This window comes from Pinus tabuliformis, chromosome J (genome assembly GCF_031772625.1).
Source record: "Pinus tabuliformis cultivar Carrire ecotype Pingquan chromosome J, CPIR1, whole genome shotgun sequence".
Taxonomy (NCBI): domain Eukaryota; kingdom Viridiplantae; phylum Streptophyta; class Pinopsida; order Pinales; family Pinaceae; genus Pinus; species Pinus tabuliformis.
The window spans coordinates 494,369,706-494,378,174 of NC_142295.1; positions in this window are offsets into that span (position 1 = coordinate 494,369,706).

The window sequence follows — 8,469 nt, forward strand, 5'->3', positions numbered from 1 at the left end:
GGAGATTTCACATAAATATTCCTTGGAGAATCCAATTTGGCTCAGACTTGTGGCATTGGAAAGAGGACGCAGAAGGCTACTACAGGTAGCAATTTCAAAACTGGATGATCCGAAATTACAGAGATACATCAGATTCAATATCAGGCTTCTATAAAGTGAAAAAAGGTGTGTAGTTTTTTTTTTTTTAATTTTTGTGTTAGCTTGGTTTAACGGAATTCAAAGGGCATAGTAAAGCATTATTATCGGTAACTGATGCCCCGAGGAAAGAAAATGAAAACACCTAGTAAGGAACCTGAAAGCTCTAGCATGACTCATGAAGAAGAGGAATAAATGCTACATGATATATCAAAATTACAAGAACAAGTGCAACAAATGTCACGCTCACAAAAGCTAACAGAAGCTAAGATAAGTGGCGTGGAATCTAAGATAAATGGCGTGGAATCTAAGATAAAGGGAATGGAAGCTAAGATGGATGATTCGAAGACAGATTTGAAGAGAGGCATGGCAGATTTGAAGATAGATTTGAAGACAGACATGGAAGAATTGAAGAAGTTGCTACAAGAAAGGGTCACTAATGGTGAAAAGGTAGTAAAGGAAACTCATGATGAGAACAAAAGAAATGTTAATCATGATTCCATAGATGCTAATGTTGGATCGAAGAATCACCATATTCCAAAAATTGATATGAGGAAGTTTGATGGCAAGGATCCCGCCACATGGATATTACAGATGGAGCAATTCTTCGATCTCAATAATGTGCAAAACGCACAAAAGGTACGTATGGCAACTGTATATTTGGAACCAAATCAGTTTGTATGGTATCAATGGCTTTTCTCTCGTAAATAATTTATCACTTGGGCAATTTTTACGGAAGAATTGATGGCACATTATGAAGATACAAAAAGCAACACTTTTTTTAGCCCATTGATAAGTCTCAAACAAAAGGGTTGAGTAATGGAGCACATTGAGGAGTTCCAAAAATTGAACATAAGGGTAAAAGATATTCCAGAGGAGCATAGGATTAATGTGTTCATAGGGTCTTTAAAGGATAATATTCAACATGATTTTCACCTTTGGGAACCTGATTCATTAGAGAAGGCATTCAGGTTAGCAAGAAAAATGGAAAGCAAAATTATGGCAACCAGGAAGCATACCACTCACAACTATAAAGACGGAAGTGTTGTTTCCCCTAGTCTTCCACAACCTATAAGGTTGACACCACAACAATTGGAAGAAAAAAGAGCAAAAGGGCTTTGTTACAGTTGTGATAGCAAATACACTAAAGGTCATAAGTGTGCTGAGAAGAAATTATTCTACATAGATTGTGAAGAGGAAGAAGAAAAGGAGCAAGAGAGGTCAAAAGAAGAAGATATACTCCAGGAACAAAGCCTAGATGAAGAAAAAATAAATCCGACAATATCTTGTAATGCATTGGCGGGAATTACCACTCCTCAAACCATCAAGATAGAAGGACAAATCAAGAAGAAAAAGGTAATAGTGTTGATTGATTCAGGAAGCACCCACAATTTTATTCATTGTAGGGTAGCAAAAGAATTGAATTGCTTCCTATATCCAGCACCAGAGTGTCAAGTGATGATTGCAAATGGAGGAACAATAAATTGCTTTGGAAAGTGCCATAATATCAATTTATCCATGGGAGAGTATGTATTGACTAGCCCAATGATTTCCATTCCAATGGGAGGTGCTGATGTTGTACTAGGAGTCCAATGGCTACAATCCTTAGGTACAATAGCTTTTAATTTTCAAGAACTTTTCATCAAATTTTCTACGAAAGGAAAGGAAGTTGAATTAAGGGGTATTGCAGGGAAACCAGGAAAGATAATCAACTCTAATGGCATGACAAAGCTTCTAAAAAAGAAGCAAAGAGGTGTAATTGCACAATTATGTTCGCTAGATGTTTCCACATTGGAATCATCTATTTCTCCAGATCTCCAAAAAGTCCTGGACAATCATTCCAAGGTATTTGAGACTCCAAAAGGTCTCCCACCTATGCGTGATCATGATCATGCTATTCATCTGATTCCAGGAAGTGTTCCTCCAAACATCAGGCCATACAGATATCCCTATGTCCAAAAAAGTGAAATTGAACATATGGTTGCAGAAATGCTAGAGGCTGGTATAATTCAACCGAGTCAAAGTTCTTTCTCAGCTCCAGTAGTATTGGTGCACAAGAAGGATGGATCATGGCGCATGTGTTCGGATTATAGGGAGCTCAACAAGCTCACTATTAAAGATAAGTTCCCCATTCCTGTTATTGATGAATTACTGGATGAATTGCATGGATCAATTACTTCACCAAGTTGGATCTTTGTTCGGGATATCATCAAATCAGAATGAAGATTGAAGACATTCCGAAAACGACATTTAGAACTCATGAGGGTCATTATGAATTTTTGGTCATGCCTTTTGGCCTTACCAATGCACCTTCAACATTTCAAGGTTGATGAATTCAATTTTCAAACCATTCCTTAGAAAATTTGTGTTAGTATTTTTTGATGATATACTAATCTACAACAAGTCTTGGAAGGATCATGTTGAACATGTTGACAGGGTGCTACAACTATTGGAGGAGAAACAATTATATGCAAAAAGATCCAAATGTTTCTTTGGAGTCCAGGAGGTGGAATATTTGGGACATATTGTATCTCATGAAGGAGTTAAGGTAGACCCTAGCAAAATTAAAGCCATTAAGGAATGGAATATTCCCACATCCATAAAGCATCTGCGAGGATTTCTTGGGTTGACAGGGTATTATCGCAAGTTTGTTAAGAATTATGGGAGAATAGCAGCACCTCTAACAAAATTATTGAAGAAAGATTCATTTTCATGGACTCCGGAAGCAACAAAGGCCTTTGAACATCTTAGAGAGGCAATGTGTCAAGCACTGGTCTTAGCTACACCGAACTTCACAAAAACCTTTATTGTGGAATGTGATGCTTCAGGAAATGGAATTGGTGCTGTTCTAATGCAAGATGAAAGACCCATTGCTTTTTAAAGTCGTCCAATCAAGGGAAAGTTTTTAAGCAAAGCTATTTATGAGAAGGAAATGTTGGCAATACTCCATGCACTTAAGAAATGGCGACCCTACCTAATGGGAAGACACTTCAAAGTAAAAACGGATCATGATAGCCTTAAATACTTTTTAGAACAAAGATTATCCTCTGAAGAGCAACAAAAGTGGGTCACAAAGATGTTGGGTTATGACTTTGAAATCATCTACAAAAAAGGGAAGCAAAATGTGGTGGCAGATGCACTCTCAAGAAAGGATGAGGATGTGGAAGCATTGGTGTGTGCCAATTCTATTATCCAATCAGATTGGATAAACGAAGCAAGGGAGGAATGGAAGAATGACGAAGAAGTGTGGGCACTTATTCGAAAGCTACAACAAGATTCCAGTACTTCTGATACATTTAGTTGGCAAAATGATTCGTTATGGTACAAAGATCACTTATACCTCTGTAAGAATTCCCAGCTAAAACAAAAGATTCTTATGGAATTGCACACTTCTCCCTTAGGAGGCCACTCAGGATTTTTAAAAACTTACCACAGGGTTAAGAAGGAATTTTTTTGGGATGGCCTTAAATCAGATATTCAAAAGTTTGTGGCGGAATGTTTGGTTTGCCAGCAAAATAAAGTTGAAACAATTAAGACACCGGGTCTATTACAACCTTTATCCATTCCAAACCAACGTTGGGAAGAGTGTCATCATGGTGGTAGTTGACAGACTTACCAAGTATGCACACTTTTGTGCATTATCACATCCATTTAAAGCCAGTACAGTTTCTACTGCATTTATGGAAACAGTTCAAAAGCTACATGGAAACCCAAAGATTATTGTAAGTGACAGAGATCCCATTTTCACTGGAAATTTTTGGACAGAATTATTTTCTTGTCTTGGTACTCAGTTAGCTCATAGCTCATCTTATCATCCTCAATTTGATGGGCAAACTGAGATAGTAAACAAATGTTTGGAAGGATATCTTCGTTGCTTTGTATATGATAAACAGACACAATGGGTCAAATGGTTGCCTCTGGCTGAATGGTGCTATAACACTTCCTTCCATACAACAACAAAAATGACCCCATTTATGGCACTTTATGGGTATCAACCACCATCCATCACATCATATTTAAGAGAAAATTCTAAGGTTCAGGCAGTGGAACATCACATCGAACATCAACAAAAAGTCCTCCAACTCTTAAAGGATAACCTCGTGTTGGCACAAAATAGAATGAAACAACAGGCAGATCAACATCGCAGTGAAAGAAGTTTTGATGTAGGTGATTGGGTATTCCTACGGCTACAACCATATAAGCAAATGTCCCTAAAGCAAGCTAAGAAGGATAATAAATTATCACCAAAGTATTATGGTCCATACAAGGTGTTGCAAAAGATTGGTACTATGGCATACAAATTGGAGCTTCCTGCAGCTTCTCGATTGCACCCAGTTTTCCATGTTTCATGTTTAAAGAAGGTTATAGGTGACAAGCTCCCAATTCAAACAATATTGCTAGAACTTGACGAGGAAGGAAAAATTATATTGGAACCAGAAGCAGTCACAGAAACAAGAACTCGACAACTACGAAATCGATCAATTTCAGAGTATCTTATCAAGTGGAAGAACTTATACGCTGAAGATTCCACATGGGAGGATGAGAATTTTATGCAGAAGTATCCAGAACTACTCAAGCGTTGAGGACAACACTTTTTTGAAGGAGAGGGGCATGTTGGGTCCCTATAATACTAGTGATTACCCCATTACTATTGTAGTTATACCCCTTATTTATATTGTTGTGCCCCTATTACCCCCATATTGCTATTTCTGTGCCCCATAAAATCCCTCTATTGTTATTTTTGTGGATTTATATTATTATTGTTAGGTCGGCTGGATTATATTGTGACTCCTTAGACTCCTATATATAGAAAGGAGGTTTTGTCATTTGTATCATCCAAGAATTATTCATTTATGTAATGTAAAGGAGGTTGCCCCCTCGAAGAGGCTGAATTCTAAGGCGTTGATCTATCTTTTCTTGAGCTGGTTTCATAACAATCCTCTCCATGTAATTACATCTCACATTCCCCAATGTACCCTCACATTTACTTGGGAGAAGACATAGTCCTCTCCATTTAATTATCAATATATATATCTATATATATATATATTCACCTCACATTCCCAAATGTACTTTTTAGATTTACTTGGGAAAAGACATGATCCTTTCCCATTAAATTCTCAATTTTATATTCATGTCACATTTCCAAATGTACTCTTAGCTTACTTGGGAGAAGAGAAGTCAACTATAAGGACGTATGAGAAGTTAATGACATTAATGAGAGGTGGTTGAGATGGAGAAGGGAAGGAGGGTATAAAAAGGGAAGGGGGAAGGAAGAAAGGGGGAGGTTGAGGTCTGGCTTATGATTGTGGGGGGTTGGTTGTGATTGTTTGGACTTGTTGTGTTTTGGAGACCTTGGAAACCTGTGGAGGTTTCTTGGGTTTGAGAGGAGGAAAGTATTGTTATTTTGTTTTGCACATTCTTCTTGAGGACACACTATATCTGGTTGGACTTGGGCACGGAGGGCTAAGGAACATGTGGAGGTTCCCTAGGCTAGGAATTTATTTCCTAGTTGGCTGGGTGGTAAATCCGGTTGGGTTGGCGAGAAGGAGCGTTCAGATGGAGCTATAAGACAAAGGTATCATCATCAACCACCGGAACAGGTATTTTGCCATGGACTACTCTTGTTAAATTGATATGGATGGAATGCTCACCTTAATTTATGTTGCTTATGATAAAATGATAAGATGTTAAATGTTTAAAGCTATGTGAAAAGGTCAGCAAACTCCTTTTATTACTTTTAAATAAGCAAAAATAAAAATATAGATCTGTTAATGTATAATAGATTGAGGCTCTAATAATTGGAATCAGGCCCTTACATAACACTACCCAACCTTCTTGAATGATTAGTAAGAAATGTCATATACACATCAATCATACATATCCCAACCTCATCCTAGGTCCACATATCATCCACATTATTCTTCTTGTCACACTTAACAAACAATTAGTAGCATCATATAACATAATAAATTTCACCATGTAACAACATGTTCATTTTTTTTTATAATTAATATATTGGCCAAAATATCAAATCATAGACCATAACAAACATATGTCCACATAAATCATGATCAATTAAACCAAAGGATTAGATCAAATCATCCATAAATGCATGTTTCAACCAAATAGGTCATTTTTGTAACTATAATACCCTTAAATAATAACATCATATTAGTCAAATGAAGTAAAAACCAAATAATAATCTATGCAACTAATAGACACAAAGGTTGTAATAAAACTATCCTTAATTGTTTCTAGAGATACCCTTTCTTAGCTGACATAAGATACAAAAAAAGGTCCCATTGAGTGGTTTTTAGAAGGAGAAATATAACACGATGAAGGCTATATTACCCATAAGGGATTTTCTTACAAATTTACATCGAAACAACCTTGTACCCCCTTGGAACATGTTGTGACCCTCACACTTGTTGACAAGTTATCTACTGACCCTGAATGTTGTTGTGAGATGTGGTGGATCTAAGAAGACAACTATGTCATTAACACATTCCTTACTTTAGATACTCAAGAACATATTAGCTATCTTGAGAACCAATAAAATAAAAATGAAAAATCATACAAAATCAATAATGAGGATAAGAGAAAAAAACATTACAAAATGATCATAGTTTGGCTTGGTACAACCCTACTATTCCTTTTAATTCTCATGGCTCCAATCAATCTAGTGTTTTATTTTACCGAGTATGGATTTGGTTTGGATGAAAAGGAAAATGGTTGGAGAGGTTCCCAATCCATTACTTGACATTGAGAATGATTTGAAATTACAAAAATAAAATTTGATAACCTATAAGTACATCTTGATTATTTTAGAAGTATGGTGATAGAATTGCAACTACTCAAGAAATTTATTCTAAATCAAGAAACATAATTCTACTCTACTGGTTCATGAAAATTAATTCACAATTTAGAACAACATTAACAAACATGCATCGATCACATACACAATTACACATATTTATCTAGGGGAAACCAATAGGTAAAAACCCCTTAAGTTTGCTTGCATTAATCAAATGAATAGAGAATGTATTACAATTTCTAGCTTGCTCTAAGCTCAACCTACAAGTGAATAAACTATCTCTCTGCTCAATGAGAAGCTCTGACCAAAACTTAGTCAATTTTTTCCTCTGCTTGAGCCCCTATTTCCTTTTGCAAATCTTGAGGAATTAAGCCACTATTTTGTAGGAATTTTCCTCCAATTGATTGCACAATTCCCAAGGTTGATTCTCTAACTGCAAACACCTGTACACTCAAGACTAATCTACAACTAATGTTACACTACCTTGGAATCTCCACCATAGCTCGGGAATTCAAATTCTCTTTATGCACTAGTTATTTTTGGTTGATTGATAAATTAACTATTGGATGATCATCGAGTTAGACTATTTTCCTACTACACAACTGACCTCCAATTAATTCTATTGATATTTAGAACTAGTTTAATTGAATACAACTAGAAATAACTGAATTGAATTGCTACAAATTAGCTATCACACATGCTTACCTGAACTCCAAGCCCTCTAAATTGAATTTACTAAGCTAATTGAGTGACAAGAACCATGCCACCTCAATTTGATACCTCCAAGTTGTTTACTGATGTGGAAATTCAAATTTTCTCAATTTGACCAAGGCAAAGTCAAATTGATACTATCTTGCTACACTTCTCAACAATGATGTTATAGTTGAAATGGATACCATTAAGTAGAAACAAAATTCCCAATAGGATGAGGTTGAGGAAGCTAAGAATTATCCGTAGAAACTATTATTTACTGTTAAAATGTGAGTTGTTCAGTGGATGATATTATAGAGCATGGGAAGGATTCAAGTTTAGAAAATAGGTTGGAATTTTTCATAGCTCAATTCATAGATGAATATGTTGAACTTTGAGCCTAGTTGAATGTTGTTATTGGCCTTGGAAGTGACATAAGGGGCGTTGAACTAAATATACCCTCCAATCCCTTAAAATGATAGATCATGATATAATTATAGGCTACAAAAAATCTCACTGAGATTTTTAATATGATTACTAAATATAGACTCAACATACTACGGGAAAGGAAAATGCTTATTGGAGAGCCAAAAGACTCTAAAATAGTTAATTATCAAGGCACACATTGTGATCAAACCCTTATAGTAGTAGGTTAAATTGTACAAAGGACAACAACTTTCTTGTGAAGTTGTATTGTCATAGCTTTATGACACCAATTAAAAGACCCTAAAAACATTTAAGACTTAGACACAATGTGAATACACAACCTTGCATGTATGATGGTGAAGGGTAGATGAAAATTGGAAATAATGCTCTAGACAAAGCCT